A 20,399-nucleotide genomic window follows, 5' to 3' on the forward strand; every position below is an offset into this window, starting at 1 on the left:
ATAGTAACCTCAAATTATTTTATACATACATTATTTATAAATAAATGATTGCTATATTAGGAATATAATCACGAAAGTTATTTCTTCTATATTTTTATGTTTTATCTAAGGACAATATCAATTCTTAACATGCCTGCATATGTTTATTTGTTTTGTTTTTTTTTTTTGCTTTTTGGGTCACACCCAGCGATGCTCAGGGGTTACTCCTGGCTTTGCACTCAAGAATTACTCCTGGCAGTGCTTGGGGGACCATATGCGATGCCGGGGATCGAACCCGGGTCGGCCGCGTGCAAGGCAAACGCCCTACCCGCTGTGCTATCGCTCCGGCCCCTGCCTGCATATGTTTAGTGAAGTAAATTTGCTTTAGGGACATAAAGAGGGAGAGAGAAAGATACATTCAAGAGTAGTACACAGATTTCTCGTGAGTACCCCATATTAAATTAAAAGAAAGGAGGCGCTGGAGCGATAGCACAGTGGGTAGGGCATTTGCCTTGCACGAAGCCTACCCGGGTTCAATTCCCAGCATCCTATGTGGTCCCCTGAGAACTAGCAGAAGTGATTCCTTAGTGCAAAGCCAGGAGTAACTCCTGAGCAACGGCAGGAGTGATCCCAAAAGAAAAAAATAATTAAAAGAAAGGAATGACACATATCAGGTTGATATGTAAAAAGCTCCACGGTTTGGAAGCTGACCTCACATGCTGGGGGGAGGGCAGCTCAGACAGAGAAGGGAACACCAACCAAATAGATTGAACAGAATAGCTACCCAGTATCTCCATTCAAACCATAACACTCAAAAGAAGAAAGAGAGAACATTAAGGAATTCCCTGTCATGGGGTGGGGCGGGGAGGCAGACAGCACGGGGAGGGGAGGGGAGGGAGGGAGGGACCCTGGGGCCATCGATGGAGGAGAATGGGCACTGGTGGAGGGATGGGTACTCAAGTATTGTATTTCTGTAACACAGGCACGAAACTCTGTGACTGCACCCTCACGGTGACTCATTAATAAAAAAAATGAAAAATTTAAAAAAAAAGAAACTTCAAAAATAGGCAATGTTCCCTAAGTTACTTATCATTTGTATGAAGTTTCTAATATTCCTGAGATGTTTCTGTCTTTTTTCCTATTTTACTAACTATTTCTCATAAAGTTGTTACAAAGATCAAAATGAAGAATATATCAAATGAATACAAAAAGCGTAATCTTTGAAACTGCTTTTTTTAATATTTTAAGTTTATTAAATCATCATGATTTATGAAGTTATTCATAGTTGAGTTTTATACATACAATATTTCAGAACCAATCCCACCACCAAAGTCAAGTTCCCTCCACATTGTTCCCAGGTTCCCTCCCATATCTCCTTTTCTAGCCTGCCCTCCTGAAGGCAACTTTCTTCTTTTTATTCTTTTTTATTTGTTTATTTAATATTTTTTGTTGAGTCACCATGAGATACATGATATACATAGTTGCATAGCTATCCATGATTGAGTTTGAGTCAGAAGATGATCCAACAACCATCTCTCCGCCAGTGTCCACTTCCCACCACCAATGACCCCAATTTCCCTCCAGCAACCCCCCTTTCCTAGGCCTGCCTCTATGGCTCTATGGCAGACACTTTACTTTCTCTCTCCCTCTCTCTCTCTCTCTCTCTCTCTCTCTCCCTCTCTCTATCTGCCTCTCTCTTGTTCGCTTGCTCTCACTCTCACACTCTTTCTTCTCTCTCCTTATGAGCATTATGATTTGCAATATAGATACTAAGAGATTATCATGTTTGTTCTTTTATCTACTTTTAGCACACAGCTCTTATCCAGAGTGATCATTTCCAACTCTTTGCCATAATGGCTCCTTCTCTATCCCAATTGCCTTCTCCCCAGCACTTGAGGCAAGCCTGCCTCAAGTGTTACCTGCCTCAAATGTTGGACACCAGGTTCTTATATATACTATGGTATCTTTTGAAATATAGAAGCTTTCTGTTTTAACAAAATGTCATTCCTCAGTGTTTATTATTTGTTTAGTCAGAATTATGCTGAAAAAATTTATTTTGTCATAATATTACAAGTGATATTTTTCTAGGCAGTTTCGTCATATTTTGGATACTTGATAATTACTCTGGAATTAATTTTTATGGAGATTATAAATTTTGCACTCACAATTCTAATTTAAAATACTTACTTGTAGGCTGGAGTGACAATACAGTGGGAAGGGCATTTGTTTTGCATGGGGTTGACCCATGTTCAATCCCTGGTATCCCATAATATTTTTCACTCACTGGTATATCAAAAGGAGAAAGGATAGAGATGGAAGTTCTCAAAACAAGTGTAAAATAAGTAGAAATGGTCTATTTTGTGCATCCATCATCATTAAGACAAATCTTTGACACCACAATTTATCAATTATTTCACACATGCCCTTAATGGCAATTAATAGATGTACCCTGATATAGAAAACTGAATTGACACCTTGCAGAACAAGTAATATTCAATGGCATTTTAAAAACATGTCATTTACATGTCTGGATATATTTATCAGACTTACTTAGGGCAAGGACTGGAGAGTTAGCACAGTGGGTAGGGCATTTGCCTTGCACACAGCCAACCTGGGTTTGATTTCTCTGTCCCTCTCAGAGAGTCTGGCAAGCTACCAAGAGTAAGTATCCTGCCCACACAGCAGAGCCTGGCAAGCTACCCATGGCGTATTCGATATGCCAAAAACAGTAACAAGTCTCACATTGGAGACATTATTAGTGCCCGCTAGAGCAAATTGATGAAGGGATGATAGTGTAGTACAGTGCAGTGCTACTTAGGGCAAGGCAGAGCTTTGGATTTACCTAAAATTCCTTAAACTCAAGTTTAGTGAGAAATGTTCAGATTTTTCCAACAATGTACAAAATTACTCTATGCTTATACAATAATCTTAATTATGCAAAAAAACAGCAGCTTAGCAAAGCCATTGTCTTTTTCTCAAATCCACAACAGTACCACTTATTGGTTTTGGAAAGTAGTCATGCTACCTAAGTCAAGTGTTTTGCGCATGTCCGTTAGCACAAGCCACCAGCCTGGCTTTCCCTACAGAATGCAACTTCCAGTTCTTCTGTGAAAGAGTGTTAGCGTCCTTGCTGAAAAGTCTAAACTTGATGCAGGTACTAAAGTGCCTTATTTCAAAAATTCAGACCTCACAATAGTCACAACTAATAGAAAATATATTGCTGTTTTACTTATTGACAAGTAATCATTTCTGATAGTTCTTCTGTGCTGATTTTATATCATTCTTATGCCTTTGAATAACTCTTATGAATAGATCTTATGAAAAAAATGTCCTGGCTAAATATCCACACCACAAAGTGAACAACACTGAAATCATGAGACCCAAACTTCAATAACCAAACTTAAATCAAGTTGGCAGGCTGGACTGAAGTTGGGGGAGGGGAAGGAGTGGGAGGAAGCAGTGTAGGAAAGGGAATCTGGCAATCCTAGAGGAAGGAAGTTGACACTGGTGGTTGGATCGCTGATGGAATATTATATGTCAACAATTCAATAATTTATAGCTCTGTAACTTACATTGCTTTAATAAAATAAAATTTGAAAAAAAAATATGTCCTGACAGTCTTCTCTTTTTCCCTCAAAGATTTATAATGGTAGGCATCTCCTAAGTCTAATGCTCATACTAGAGAGAAAATTGACTCTATATTTTTTATTTCAATGAATAATAACAATGCATAGTATCAGCATAATATCTCCTGCTATGGATACTAAACTTTTCTAGCAAGAGACATTTGGTTGCATGAGCAGAAAGAGGAAGTCAACCAGCAGTCTTATACAGACACTGAGACATGACCATACACAACTAGCTTCCACTGTGAGAGTAACGCCATATGTCCTCAGTAATGTTGGTGGGCAAAAGTAACAGTTGGCCTGCTAAAGAGAACCATATGCACGAGCAGCCTATCATACCATCTTTTTACTTATGGTCGCTGGAAACTCATTTGAAGTTCTTGCTCCGATGAATAGCATGGCTGGAGAAGAGACCTTATCAATACTAGTAATAATTTGTAGTACGACTACAATTCTAGATGTGAAAACTAAGCATATGCTGTAGGTTACTGTTCTAATTAATAGCTGCTTAAACATCACGAGAGTTTCTAAGTCTAATCAAACTTTCCCTAACTAAATTTTCATATATGTGCAAACGGACTGATAATACAGTTCCTTAACAAATTTAAACATTCATTAACATCCTTTTATTTCTTATTATACATACCTCTATTTTTAGCTGGATCTTAAAAAAGCATATGTTGTTTATTTGCCATTAAAACATTAAAGAAAATTTAAAAACATTTAAAACTTACTGTATTTGAGTTATAGATTTCAAAATAATACTAATAAGGTAAAGGCTTTGTTGCACACATATTACATTTCAAAAGTGAAAAAAAAGTAGAATACTTTTAACAGTGTTGAATCTCAACAAGTATTTCTATTTTAATCTCCACAATTATTTAGACTGTTAAGATACTTTTTCTGATAACAAAATTTATAGTTTTAAGGTCATCCTTAATACTTTGATCAGATCATTTGTTTTTCCCCTAATGGCTTCTTTTTTGTTGTTTTTGACAAATGAGAGTGCTTTTAAAGAGGACAGGACTCCCAACACACCAACCAGTAATCACAGCACATCTATTAACCACATTTTTTTTCAAAGTGAAGGGCAAACTTCTGAGCAGGAAGAATTAATTTGCATTAGATTAATTTACACAGGGTGTTTTAAATTCCCTTTATGATCAATGGTGATGTGGAGTAGGGGGGTCAGAAGGATAAATCCAGTTCATGCAATAGTCCTTCTTTGGGTTATACAAATATTGGAAACGTTAACAGTACTGTCATTATGTTTCTCCTGGAAGTGCCCTTAGTATATATAAATCATGAGATAAAATATGCACAGAGAACATTTGTGAAGAGCACCAAATATTATGGAATCATTGTCTGACACCCTTTGAAATTTTTTTCCTGCAAAGTTTAAAAACAAAGCAAAACTCTGTGTTTTGAAAAAGGGTTTCATTTTATAAATAAGAGATAAATTTATCAATAGCATTATATAAAGTTCTAAGTAATTTAAATTTATGAAAACTAGGTGTTAAATTAAATATATGATTAGTTTTAATGAATGGTTTTGACCCTAAGTGGATAACTGTCACATATATTCTTCTATAATTAGATTTAGTAAATTTAGAAGTGTTTATCAGTGTCTTGTTAAGAAAATTCTCCATCAATATCTTCAAGTCAAGGAATTAAAAAATATTAAACACTTCAAAGGTATTGTTGCTTTGCGGAGGACGACAATGCATATTATTTTTGTGAGGATATCAGGGGAATATATACATATAAACATGTACAATATTACAAAACTATAATATTACTGTTATATACAATATATAGTAGATGAAATAATGAATGATATAGTCACAGTAGTATTAACACTTATTCTGTAGGTCTACAAAGTTACTATACTTCTACTATCATCACATTAAAACCAAAAAAGCATTATTGCAGAAGGCTGAATTAAGTCCTATAAAGATGTTCTTATCTTATCACAGACCCTGTGAATGTATTACCTGACATAATGATAATGCATAGGCAGTTAAGTTTAGGATCTTGAGATGAGATGATTTCTCTAAATTAATCTTAAAAATTCAATTTAAGTATAAGTCACTAACAAAGTGATGTGTTCTGGGATTAATTTAGAATTAAGACAGAAAAATTCAAGGCAGATACAGACAGAAATAAAATTGCCAACCACTCTGAGAAAAGAGGTCACCAGTAAGAGCAAAAAAGCCACATTCTTTCTTCAAAACAAAACATTCATCCTTCCTTTCATGAGGAAGTAGCCATTCAAAAATGCTGATTTAATGGAGAGAAAGTGATTTTGTACTTCTGACCACCAAAACTCAGAGATAATGTATTTCTATTCTTTAAAGCTATCAAGTTTGCTTTATTAGGATAACAGTGTAAGGCTATTATACATTATTATAATAAGAAAAGAAACAAAATCATGATGAACTTTTAAGATCCTAGTAAAAACATGGAGATTAAATTCTATAAGAGAATTTGTTTTGGTAATTGTATTAAATGTAACTTGTTTACCCCTTGAGGCATGCTATTTATATCATTATCATGACCATTCAATCAATGAATATTTCAATATGTCTAGTAGAGATGAAATTTTTTCACCCTTTGTATAATCTTATGCAGATGGCCCCGAGCACCACTCTATCTGATGGAGTTAGTTACATGCATGCAATAATTTTACTTTGGCAGAAAAATTATATATGAAATCAAATCTTATTAAGCCAGTTTGAGGACAATATCTTTCAATAACAACAGTAGATTTGGAGTGAGTTAGTGATGAGTTAGTGATACTACTTGAACCCAGAGAACTAAAATTAATCTATATTGTTTTTAAATATTAAAAGATAGTGTACCCATTTTCCTCAAGCTAAAATAAATCTTTGTGCAAATCTATGCTTCATTTGTGCTAACTGTATGAAGTCTAGATATGAATCACTTTAACAGAAAGAAGAAGCATCAGAATAGAATAAAACATCTCACTTACTACTGGCAAATAGCAGTAGTAAGATGAAAGAAATGAAGAAAAATATGTGATTTTGAGGGCGAATATATTTCTTTCCTTATCAAAATTTGTCCTAATTCAACCATACTTCTCTTCAAGTGCTTAAGCACAAATATTATAAAAATAATGTTTCTATAGTTTTATATTTTAAATATTTTGATGTAAAGAAAAAAAATGTTTTGGGAATTGAAATTCTATAAGAGAGCAAGAGAGGCTGGAGCAATAGCACAGCGGGTAGGGCGTTTGCCTTGCATGTGGCAGAGCCGGATTCGATTCCCAGCATCCCATATGGTCCTCTGAGCACCGCCAGAAGTAATTCTTGAGTGCAGAGCCAGGAGTAACCCCTGTGCATCACCGAGTATGAAAGAAAGAAAGAAAAGCAAAGAAAGAAAGAAAGAAAGAAAGAAAGAAAGAAAGAAAGAAAGAAAGAAAGAAAGAAAGAAAGAAAGAAAGAAAGAAAGAAAGAAAGAAAGAAAGAAAGAGAGAGAGAGAGAGAGAAAGAAAGAAAGAGAGAGAGAGAGAGAGAGAGAGAGAAAGAAAGAAAGAAAGAAAGAAAGAAAGAAAGAAAGAAAGAAAGAAAGAAAGAAAGAAAGAAAGAAAGAAAGAAAGAAAGAAAGAAAGAAAGAAAGAAAGAAAGAAAGAAAGAAAGAAAGAGAGAAAGAAAGAAAGAAAGAGAGAAAGAGAGAAAGAAAGAAAGAAAGAAAGAGAGAAAGAAAGAGAAAGAAAGAAAGAAAGAGAGAAAGAGAGAAAGAAAGAAAAAGAAAGAGAGAAAGAGAGAAAGAAAGAAAGAAAGAGAGAAAGAGAGAAAGCAAGAAAGAGAGAAAGAAAGAAAGAGAGAAAGAAAGAGAGAAAGAAAGAAAGAAAGAGAGAAAGAGAGAAAGAGAGAAAGAAAGAAAGAGAGAAAGAAAGAGAGAAAGAAAGAAAGAAAGAAAGAAAGAAAGAAAGAAAGAAAGAAAGAGAGAGAAAGAAAAGAAGGAAAGAGAACAATAATAATGATTGTAATTTTTCCAGTGTATGAATAAAAACACAGAAATGAAACTTTTCAATGCTGCAGTTATTAAAAGCAGAGTTAAGGTAAAAATAATATAATTAAAAAGTTCATTGTTACCCTAACTGAGCCTGGAGAATCAAAATATTTTATCAAGAATTATAAATCAGATACTATTAATCTTGCAACCTCAAAGAATAAGCAATTTATATTGAAAGTTTATACCATTTGTTTTAAACTCAGAGCTATCAATATGGAATCTCACATTCCCCCAAATTTAAAAAGATTACTCCTAGAATTAACTAGAACAGTTCTTGTTAACTCCAAGTAAATGTCATGAAAATAATTGTGCTATGATTTATCCCTATTTATGTTTGGGAATCATTGAAGTTCTCTACTAGTACTACTAGTACTACTAGTATTTTTCTAACATCACCACTTATTCATATCACAGTATTCCAATAAAGAAAATTTCAATATATCCATTTCTATTGTTGAAAATTTTACAATTCAAGAAATAGATTGCAGGGGCTGGAACAATAGCACAGCGGGTAGGGCGTTTTTGCCTCACACGCGCTGACCCGGGTTCGATTCCCAGCATCCCATATGGTCCTCTGAGCACCACCAGGCTTGATTCCTGAGTGTAGAACCAGGAGTAACTTCTGTGTATTGGTAGGTGTGACCCAAAAAACAAAAAAAAAAAAAAAGAAAAGAAAAGAAATATATTGCATATCACATTAAACTGCTAGTTTAGCTTGGAAGAAGTTTTTATATTCATTTATTAATAAATGACAGGACACTTCCTCCCCATTATGCAGCTTACTAAGGGAATAAAGATATAAAAAGTATAATTTTCTAGAAAAATCATATATTTAAATTACACATTTTAAAACCATTCAATGAATCTTAACAACATATGGAAAGATTTTTGACTAGTGACTTTCTGTTTTTTTTTTTCTCCTGTCTACAGTCCATACTAAGAATCAAAAAAATGGGGCTGGAGAGATGTACGTGTGAGTAGGGTGCTTGCCTGGTGCATAGCTGACCTGGATTTGATCCACTATATCCCATATGGTTCCCGAGCTGCCCGGAGTAATTCCTGAGTGTAGAACAAGGAGAAACCCCTGAGCATTGTAGGGCATGGCCCCCAAACAAAACACAACAAAGAATAAAAACCATGTCTTAAAATCAGTCTATATTTCTCCTAATAATTCTCCCTTTGCTTAGTTACAAACTATATTTCTCCTAATATTTCTCCCTTTGCTCAGTTACACATGAGCCATAAAAATGTTTATCGAAGGTATAAGTTTTATTCATTGTTGAAAGAAAGTAGTTGAAATTGTGGTTGCCACTCAGGTCCATTGTTTTTTACCTTCATATTTTTAATATACCACTTCTATATTTCTGCTTATGATATCCATGTCAAATGAAAGAATAAGGGATTAATTTTATAATACAAAACTTAAGGTGTTCAGTCATATCCCAAGTATCTCATGTTACTTCTTAACTACTTACATGAGAGAAAGAACAAATAATTTACCATAGTGCTTTGGAAAAGAAATGTCCAGAATCAATTTATTACTTTTAAGTTTTTACCCAAGTAAAGATTAATCAATAGTTACTACATACATGAAAAAATTACATGAATTAACATTATGATTATCTAATAACAGGTTCTGTACCTTCTTATTTAAAGTTAAGTAGTTACTCTGCCCAAAGTTAATGATGGTGGTTAAACAGATCTATCTCAGCCCTGTGCTCAGGTTACATCGTCACTCCAGAGCATTGAGTCTCAGACCAGTCCTTAATCAATGATGCAAATCTTTTTGTTGTTGTTGTTTAAGGATGTTTTCGGAATATGATTTCCATACAAAGATGAACTAATATCCCCATTCTGGACCTCATTGATGAATCTGATTTAGCATAAACATATATACACTTTCATTTACGCACACATAAAATGTTCTGTTGCCATATAAATTCAATAAAATAAATAATCATCCAGTTCCTAGCTTCCCTCATTTCATTAATTCTATATTGACATACATTTCCTGCCAATATTCTCAAAGAACCTTAAAAATGATTTCTGTGAAGACTGACAGTTTACTTTCAAAGCAAGCTGTAGTTGTTGAGTTTTCACACTAAGCAGTTCTAAAGTAAACATAAATATGAGTATCTCTGTGCTGGTACAAAACTTTTTGCAAGAATAGTAGTAGGAAATATTGAGCATTTCTATACACTTTTAAGAAGAAATAAGGTAAACTTAAAGAGTTTAGGAGTTACCAAAAGGAAGGATCAGATGAGTAATAATTTTCTCTTTTGGCTTTCTTTTTAGATTTTTTTTATTGCCATACATGGCTGTATTTAGGGCTTACTCCTGGGTCTTTGCTCAGGAAATCACTTCTGGTAGTTTTTTGTGGTGCCAAGGATCAAACCCACATCAGAGGTGTGGAAGGCAAGTGCCCTACCCACTTTAGTATCTCTCTAGCCCCTGGATATAAATTTGCAGTTATATTAGAGTAACTTTTACACAAATTAGCAAAGTCATTTTCAATAAATAACAAACTAAAGATACCTTAATTTATCTTCACATCAGGCATGTATTCATATATCACTATAACAATGCTATTAGCCAAACTTAACTGTGTACACTTTGGGAGAATTGAACTTAACCTTAATTAGTGTAGCATTAAACCAAAGCTTTTGGCTTCTATCATGAAAGTCATAGAAATACAGTAAAATCTAATTCCTCTTTCTTAAAGTTTTTTCCTAATAAGGAGATATATGAAAGAACATGACAAAGCAAATGCTACTCATAAAGTGCTTGTTGGATCAAAAAAAAAAGGAAGAGAATTAGTAGACTGGTATATCTTGTTTGGGGTTTTATTTTGTTGTGTTTTGGAGGCATGCCCAGAAATGCTTAGACTTAGTCCTTACTCTGCACTCAAAAATTACTCTTTGCAGATGTGGGGGACCATGTGGGTGGGGTGCTAGGGATTCAACCTGGTTCAACTGTATGCAAGGCAAGTGGCCTGCACACTGTACTATCTCTCCAAACTATAATGTTCTATTTGTTACTAAAACTTTAGGTTCATATATTTCAGTGTGAAAAAGTAGTCCACCGAGATAGAAAAAAAAATGACACTGAGCTCTGGTAGAAAAGTGAGTAATTTGTTAAAGATAAATTTGTTGAAAAAATAAAATTTAAATTTTGTTCTCCCATTTGGTTTTAATTGTGTTTACTAAGCATAATTTTTATAACTGTACTTGTATTAAAATGCTTCATACCTCATATGTCTAATATGAGTATGCTCTCCCATTCTCCTACATATGTCTCATATGTCTAATATGAGTATGCTCTCCCATTCTCCTACAAATATAACCAGAAAGATGCATAGAATAAGTTCTAATTCAAAAGCAAAATCAGCTACCCCAACCACCTAAGAAAAATATTTCTTTAAGTTTTGTTGGTGCAAGCAATATGATGGAAATACATTATATGCCTGCCAAGGGGCAGGGGGATGGCAGTAACCCTGGGTACACTGTTGGTGAGATTAGTATTGCAATTGTATGACTGAAACAAATCTATTATGAACAACTTTGCAAATCACAGTGTCTTAACAAAAAAAATATTTTTTCAAAAAACGTTCAGAAATTTCTTGACGTTATGAAAACTGTTATTAATAAGAAAGCAACTTTTACCAAACAAACTCATAAAACAACTTAGGACTTCTACTCTTATATATGCATGTGATAGATTTTAAAACTATGGAAATGTGAACAAGTACTAAGAAACTTCTTAAAGAATTGCATATGACTTCATTCCCAGAATTTGCTAATGAAAGTCTTTCCTCAAAGACCTATTAGAAAAAAAAATTAAGTTCATATCTTTGCATGAATGCATGTCTTTTCCTGAAACAGTGTTAGAGTGAGAACTGGATTTACTGTTGGTCAACGACTTAAAAGTTGTGCTTTAAAGATATCAAAGTAGTAATAAATTTGTAACCAAAAAAATGAAGAGATGACTGGATCAACATGGCTTTTAAGCTAAATTGCCATCACATTCCAGAGCCTGTCTAAAGAGCCTGAACTTTCCTGCATTTCAATAAGAGATTGAGAGTACATTGGATAATTATAATCATAATAATTCAAGTTAATCCAACATTTACCCTCTGTTGAATCCGAGTGAGAGGAATACTACCTTCCTCTTATAGGATTAGATTATCCTTTTTCCATTGTGTACCCAGACTTTACTTCTCCCCCTTTTAAATCCTTTGACTAGGCTTGGAAAACTGAGCCTGAGACAAGAAGAAGGGGGGACAGAAGGACAAAATTAGCTGCCAATAAAAGCAAAGGAGCATCTTCGAAAACTTATCTATAGACAACAGCACCTACCATGCGTGCATATGGGGACATTGCCTAAAATCCACTCACTTGAGCTGAATTCCACAGGGCATTCCATCCTTGCCGTGAGATTGCCACTGCTTACCGCCCATCCACCCACTCTCAGCCTGTGCTGCCACCACCAAGACCAGCTCCCTTGTGACTTTAGAAATACTGTAAAGCCAATAGCTCCCGGGGAGCTGAGAGACCCTTAATTACCTCTGCTTACCTCACCTGGAGTCAGGTCTGAAGCCTCTGCCCTGGAGCTCTGGGGCGCAGTCCTGGAACTGGAAGCCACCCAGAGGTGCGGAGCGTCAGCCTGAATAACAAGGGCGGTGCAGCGGAGCAGTTTCCCGGACCTACTGTTCAGGCAGCTCCCAGATTTCTTCCACAACCCACCCCATAGCTGTCCTTCTCTTCTCTCCCTCCCCCGCTTGCAGCTACTGCACTCTCTGACGGAGGCTCAGTCTCCCGCCTCCCCCAATCCAGGCACGGGAGCTGTCCGTGGTGCTGACGAGTAGCACGGGACTCCTCAGGCAGGAGTGCGCACCGGCTCCACGCTGGACACTGGCGTCCCGAGAGCAAAAGCTGTAGATACTCCTTGTGGATTCACTGGAGAAATGAGCCGCAGGAGGCAGTCGGCTGCTACTCCAACATCTCATACTCTCTCATGGGTTTAAAGAATCAATAACCTCAGACTTGTCCCTAACCATCTCTAGTCATTTGCAAGTGCCAAAAAGGGAGGATTTGGAGAACACATGTCTACACAGAGATAGCATTGTGGCTACTTCTTGAATGTAAAAGTCCAGGAAATTGTACAAAAATCAGTTTGATTTTTATTTTGATACAATTTGAGTGTGAGCTTTTGATTTTTCTAACTCAACCCAATGATGATCTAATCATGACAACACAGATTTGCAAAGGGAAATCAATGTATACTATAAACTATTATTCCACATTTAATCTTGAATAAATGTTTGTAAAGTCATATTTCACATTATCTTTTATATTGGAATAATTGGAATAATTGCTTAAGGTCACAAAGATTCTAAGCCTAATAACTGGGTGATCTATGTCTTGAAGAATGCCAGGTGACACTGCTCATATAAAACAATAATATATCAGAACTAATAAGGCAAGAACACAAAACTGGTCAAATTTAGTAATCAAGTAATCCAAGTAATAACAGTTCAAATACATGTTAAACATGGTGACAATTTATAAAATATTAATATATGAAAACCATAATTAGAAAAATAATTTTAAAGTCATTTAAACTAACTGTATATTAAAATTACCATATAAAAATGAGCGAAGTACTGTCTTTAAAGAAGCTTTCAGAAGCTTTCAGTAGCTTTTCAATAGGTATATTCTTTTTGTGATGAGTTTTTTAGTATGTAAAGACAAATCCATTCATTAGGCAAAGTGCAGAATTCCCCTTAATATGTAAAAGAGATAGCTCAAAGGTTAGAGTTTATGTTCTTCATATGACAGGTCCAAGTTCAATGGAAGTTGCTTCATGGTCCCTAGGCACCTCCAATAGTGGTCAAAGAACCAAAACAAACAAATGCAGAAATAAATTTCCTGTGTAACATAAAATATTCTGAATTTGATATATTTCTTTCTACATATAGCAGCATTAAGAAAGAAGGTACAAAGCTGGAGAAATATAAGGCAGGTAACTTATCTGGATTTGATCTCTAGAACCACGTTTGGTCCCCTAATTATTACTGTGATGATAACTAAGAGCAGAAACAAGAGTAAGCACTAACTCCTAAACACTGTTGGGCAGGAAAGAAAGGAAGATAGAAAGAGAGAGGAATGGGGGAGGGAGAGAAATGGTGAGAGAGAGGAATGGGAGTAAGGGAGAGGGAAAGAGAAAGGGAAAGAAAGAGAGAAAGAAAGAGAAAGAAATAGAGAAAGAAAGGAAGAAAGAAAGAAAGAAAGAAAGAAAGAAAGAAAGAAAGAAAGAAAGAAAGAAAGAAAGAAAGAAAGAAAGAAAGAAAGAAAGAAAGAAAGAAGGAAGGAAGGAAGGAAGGAAGGAAGGAAGGAAGGAAGGAAGGAAGGAGAAAAGGAAGGAAGGAAGGAGAAAAGGAAAGAAGAAAAATTGAAATAGATTTATTGTATACAAATCTCTTAAATTTGTTCTATGTCTATATCCCAGAAATTATTTGAGAAGGCTTTATTTTTCCATATTTTCAACATAAGTCATGAATTTGTTATATAGAGGCACTTCAGGGCCAGAGAGAAAGCACAAATGGGTGTGAAAATATCTTTCATATTGTACTCCTTGAGTTTAATCCCTGGCACAAGAAGCCCTCTACCCAATACCATCCAATTTAGACCCCAAATGTCAGAAGCTCCATGCCTGAAAGAGACTAACACTGATATGCACAAGCACTGAAACATCAGGTCATACAATTAAGCCAAGTGTTTCCATGAGTGGCTGTTGTGGATTCCCACACCCCACCAAGAAATTAACCTATTCACATGTCATAAATTTTAAATCCACTATGTTAATATCAGCTCCTAATTAAGAGCAAATCTTGCATTTGAACAATCATTAAAAAACCTGTTATCATGGTATGACTAATTGCATTCCATTTTATTAATACTATTATACTTACTTGAACATAACACTATAGAGATTTGTATTTCTCCTTCTACCTAAATAATTTAATAAGTTTTGCATAATAATATATTTATAATGCAAAACCCAAGATATATGTAGTTATAAATCTTTCTATGGCTATCTAGCCAGTATAAGTATTTTCCTACTATGAATGTTAATGCTTTTATTTGGCACTGCAATGTCTACTCTCAAGTTTTTTATAATTCTATAAACATATAAACTCTCTCACCAATCATCATTGCATAAAAGGGAAAGATTTACAACAAACAGATTACTTAAATCTGTCTCAGATTTATGCTAATATTTATATACTTGTGAAATTCTAGTTTCCTTAAAAATATATTTTATCGCTTTAGAAAGAGACTAAGTTTTTTAAAAGAAAAAGGAATTTTTGTCTATAAATTTCATGTTTTTCTATGTTACGTAAATGAAACTTGGACCAACATTGGGACCAAAGAATTTATTTACATTTGATTAACGTTTTCTTAATTACTAGGAGAGCATTGTATTCATGATATTCTTCTAAATACTGTGCAAGATGCATTGCATATAGTGATGTTCAGGTTTCATCTGGCCATATACGTTATGGAGTTTACAGTGTAATAATGGAAAGTAATGAACAAATATTAATAAATGTGTACAGTTTCGCTGAATACACAGAGCCTATCTAATCTTCTACACCAAGTCCATCACATGAAAGCAAAGAACCATCTGCTTGAAAACACTAAAAGCTGCTCCCACGAGGATCTCTCTGTTGAAATATACATCTTATTATGGAAATAATGAGAAAAATTAGTGACTGTGCAAATGACTGCACACAAGCATCTTTGTGGTTTCTGACCTTTTAGTTCCCTCCAAGGCCAGACCACAAACCTTTCAGCACTCTGCATAGCATTAACAATGGTACCTTGTCTAATATTTTCATATACTTACTTTGGTTTAATTTCTCTAGACTAGTTTTAATTTTCAGCTAAGTTTACTGGATTTTCTGATAATATTTCATACTGAACAGCTGATCAGTGAACGGTGCTTATCATGACCCACCCCCATGGCCCTATCTTTTATAGCATTTGCTTTTAATTTGCAATGACAAAATTGCTTATCCAACTGTATTAGTAAATAATACATATTAGCACATGCACTCACATTGTGTAGCAATAGAATTTTAGCTTGTGTTTAAGTCAGAAAATGAATGTAAGAATAATTAATGTGGAAATATGGTTAGAAAAATATTCAAGGAGCTATTACTATAACTTAGATAAGGATCCATATCAAATTATACATTGCTGACAACCAGGCCCAAGAATGTTAATAAAGCATATAATCATACTTTGTGATTAAAATTATTTTCAGAATGTTTTAACTTTAAAATATCTCTATTTATATTTCCAGTTTAGAAAGCACAGTTGAGGAATAAAAACTAGCCAGCACTTGAGAAAAAATGAGAGTGGGTGAGGATGGATAAATTAGAACAAAGAAGACTACTCCATGATGGACAGAATTGTACATTTGGTGATGACCCTGGTATATATAGACATACAGTTGATTTGCAGCAAATCGATATATAAAACCAGTATTATCTTATGATGCAATGTTACTTGAATATTTCTTAATCTATAGGATTTTCAGGTGAGGGGGGAAAACCTGTCTATTTTGAATGAACATTGTTCATAGTCATAAAAGATAACAATAGCATGTCGTAAGAAAATAAAAACTACTAGATATCATCCTGAAAAGAGGCTCACATTCAGGTTCTACAGTTAACTCAGAGGACTCAAGTAGATACCTTTCATGCAGAAGCCATCTGTGGTTCAATCCTGAAACCACATGGTTCTTTGAGGACCACAAGGTGTGAGTCTTGAGAAAGGAGCCTGATGTAACCCATGGGTTCTATTTGGTGTGACCCCCAAATTTTTAGAAAATCTTGTACACTTTAATATGTGGAAGAATAAAATGTACTTTTCAACATAGAGAGACGAAGAAGAGAAGACTTCAGTGATACAAACATTGTCAAATATAACATCTTTAACTACTAGCTGAAGATTTTATTCCTGGAGTTATGCCTTTGATAGTAGCTGAGATTTTCTAGCAAAATCAAACGTATTCAGCAAATCAGTACATAAGCCTATGCCATTATATTTTCTACTAAAATTAAATATGTATTAATCTATTTTTGCCTTTACTTCATATGCCAAATGTGCTTGAGGGTCTGCTATGTACAAGAAAAAAATGAAGATGTTTTGCAGAATAGAAGCTGATTGAAGAAATAGAGTTTAGTGGTAAATTGTGAGGCAAGAATGCAATTATTAGACCAAAGGAAATGAAAGTTAAGACCTATAAGAAAAATAGATATGAAAAAGTCAATAGAAGTCAGGAGGGCTAATAAGAATTACGAATGCTGTCATATTAGGATCTTGGATTATGACACAAATTACAGTTTTTTAAGGAAAAATTATAATGATTACATAGATCACTATAAGGTTGAAATATGTAAAATAAAGCACATGGAACAGTTTGTAATACATACTACAAACTTAGTGCATCCTACTATTGCATGAAGAAACAAAGAGTTTCCAGAAACAGTAAAATGTGGCAACCAAATTCAAAATATTATGAAGACTCAAAGTTTTCTTTGACAATTTTGCTGAGGCCTTATTGGAGAAGACATAAGTATATGCACAAATAACTTTGGGGTTACTTTCCCTCCATCTCCAGTACTCTTTAGTTTGAGTGCCCATTCTCTATTTCTATGAATTATGTTGATATATTTTTCCTGACTTTTCAAAAATAATAATCATCTTGTGGACTTGTGGCATTGTTTCTTAAGAAACTATAACAAAGTTATCTATCTCCAACAGCAAGTGACATAGTAAATATGACATAAGAAGTGGCCCATAAAATAAATAAAGAAAAATAATCTTAAATATTTTGTTTCTTGATATTAAATTGCTAGTAAGTACAGATTCAGATTAAATCACTAGTAAGTATAGGAAATTGATGTTGTGAGGGAATATTGAATAGTATTTAAGCCTATAATTGTGTTTTATATGAGAAATTGATATTCTACCACTTCTAAGAAAACTTTATATACAAACTATATATATGTACTAATGAAAATAATATTCACGTGTCTATAAACACGCACATATGCCACTGCAGTAAGTGTGATGTATCTGTGAACCAAAAGCACTTGCTATAGTCAGGTTTGGAAAACCAGGCCTATAAATAGTAATCTTGAAATTTTCTTATCTTGATTTTATAGATATTGAAATACATCTTTGATATTTATTATAATTCTACAAAATCACCTTAAAGGGAACTTTCTAAACTGAAACTCAGAACATAAATGACCCAAGGTCACAGAGCTAGTAAATCACAGAAAGGATTTTAGACTCTGTCTGTCTTACTCCAAAGTCCAAGCTCTGTTGAACTCATGGTTAATACATTTGCATCCACTCTTCATTTCCTGACTGTGGTTTCCTTTCTATTTCATTAACTTTATTTATACATGACCAACATTTTAAGTCTATCCAATAATTTTTGGAAGACAGTGTTTTATAGATTAGTAAGGTAATATCACATATAGGCATTTAAAATTTTAATAGTGCAATTTCTGAAAGATTCAAGTGCTAAAAAAAGTCAGGTTATTTTTTTAACTGACTTTATTATTTTTATTGGGGTCATATTGTTTCCTAGGATTACATGCTTATATGGTTTGTGCTATATGGATCCCAGAGTACTGCCAGCAGAGCCAGTAGTAACCCCTGAGCGTCATCAGATGAGGTGCAAAAAAATTATAGTATTAGCAAAAACAGATCATAGATATGTCAGATGAATGACATGTGACATGGGCACAATGTTACATACCACACTCATCACCAACAGTGACATCATTCTTTCGTGATGTCTTTGCCATAGGGCCATATCTGCTCTGCTTTTGTTTTATTTAGTTTTATTGCTGAGTACTTAGTACTTAGTCCTTAGTATAATAATGCTTAGTATTAGGAATTTAGTAAAAAACTACTTAGTACTTAGTATTCATTTATGGGTGTGGTCTCCAAGCAGTGCTTTGAATCAGTGCTGAGAAGCCCTTCCAACCCATGATCACCTATAAAAATCTAAAGCACGCTGAGGGGCGTGTGTACTCGTGGGCTCCCCAGGAGGCTCCATCTCACCACCCATGTTCAGTGCTCTGGAACCGCTGTGTATGGGCTAGATTGGGACAGCTGTTGGCCAAGGACAGGCGAAGGAAGAACGAGGTCCAAGCTGCTGCTGATTAGTTACTGTTTATTCAATCTTCCATCTTTTTTGTCTCCCGCACTTCTGGCTCCTTTTTCTCTGGATCTACTGCAGCTCTGGATTCTCTTTCACTCTATCTCCCTACTTGTCTTTCCCATCTTGCCCTCTAGGCTACACACAGCCAGGTAGCAAAATCATCATAAGAAAGCCCTTCCTGGGGGCTGGGCATTCCAAAGCCCTTCCTGACTCTTAAAGTGTTTTTCTCCTTTCCTTAGTCCACTCATTAACATCTTAGTACTAGTTATTTTTGTATGGACATAGCAAGGATACATTGAGGCTTGCAAGGCAGCTCTCCTGGAAACATCTTGCCACAGACTCAACTATAGCACTCAGGCCAGGTTAATCATTCCTCACTCTAGGAGGGTCCAAATCTAGTTATCACTGTTTGGATCATGACAGCATTTGTCCATGACCAAGCTCTTAACTTATAGTTAAGCATTAGGCACTTTGGCCAGGCCCATCTCGATGCCAGGGTAGCACACAACTCACCACTTACCCTGGGTCCGTCCCATCCCTCGTCGGGACCCTGCTTTTGGGGTGCTAGGAAGTAAGGGCAGCTGAGGCTTAGGTCGAGAGAACAGATGCCCAGGAGGAAAATATCACATAGAGTCAAATGACTCCAAGTTACAAAAGTATACCATTTGCTAAGTCTTCCTGTGTCCATACAAAAGGACATGCTCTGAATAAACTATGCAAAGGACTCAAGGAGAAGAGAAAAATGATATATACAAGTCAATAGAATATTAAGAAATAAGCTACAAATAAACACAGAGGAATGGGAGCACTGTGATGGGAGTAACCCAATAAACCTAAACTACCTGAGGCTATGTTATCCTACAGTCACCAAACAAGCTGTTCAGTACAAGGGCTGAGAATGTGGTTATGCTTATGCTTGCGATGCCCAGGGAAACCAAGCGATGCTCAGGGCCCCTAGAACCACATCTAGCAATTCTTGGAAACGTCCAATGCATCACTCCTGAGATACTTGGAGAACCATTTGGTCAAGGAATAGAACTGGGATGGGCTACGCACAAGTCATGTTCCTTAATCCCATTGCTATCTCTGCAGTCTCAACTATGTATTCTTTCTTCTTAAATATTGACCTGGTATTTTTCAAATGCAGGATAATTTCATTAAAATAATTTCAGGGAATTACATACTCATCCTATATCCTTAGAACTGTGAGAAAAGGGAGGCCAGAGTGATAGTGCAGCAAGTATGGTGTTTGCCTTGCATGCAACCAGCCAAGGTTTTTAATTTACTCAGCATCCCATGTGGGCCCCAGAGCACTGCCAGGAGAGCCAGACCTAAGGCCTGAGCATCACCAGGTGGGGTGCAAAAAATTATAGTATTAGCAAAAACAGATCATAAATATGTCAGATGAATGACATATGCAAGAATCATAGGAATTTTAGAGGTATTCAATTTTATATTCTTTTCTGCATAAGATCACCAAGATGTGTCTGTGCAACTCATTGTGAA

General features: G+C 35.2%; 1 long non-coding RNA gene across 1 annotated transcript in view; it reads right to left on the minus strand.

The window, feature by feature from the left end:
* The window catches only part of LOC129402598 (uncharacterized), a 162,642-nt gene extending 150,253 nt beyond the window's left edge, over nt 1–12,389 (minus strand). The window contains exon 1 of the long non-coding RNA XR_008628716.1: nt 12,216–12,389. This is a non-coding gene — a long non-coding RNA (uncharacterized LOC129402598). The remainder of the gene's footprint in view (nt 1–12,215) is intronic.
* Nucleotides 12,390–20,399: the final 8,010 nt, after the last annotated feature.

Source organism: Sorex araneus, chromosome 2 (assembly GCF_027595985.1).
Source record: "Sorex araneus isolate mSorAra2 chromosome 2, mSorAra2.pri, whole genome shotgun sequence".
Taxonomy (NCBI): domain Eukaryota; kingdom Metazoa; phylum Chordata; class Mammalia; order Eulipotyphla; family Soricidae; genus Sorex; species Sorex araneus.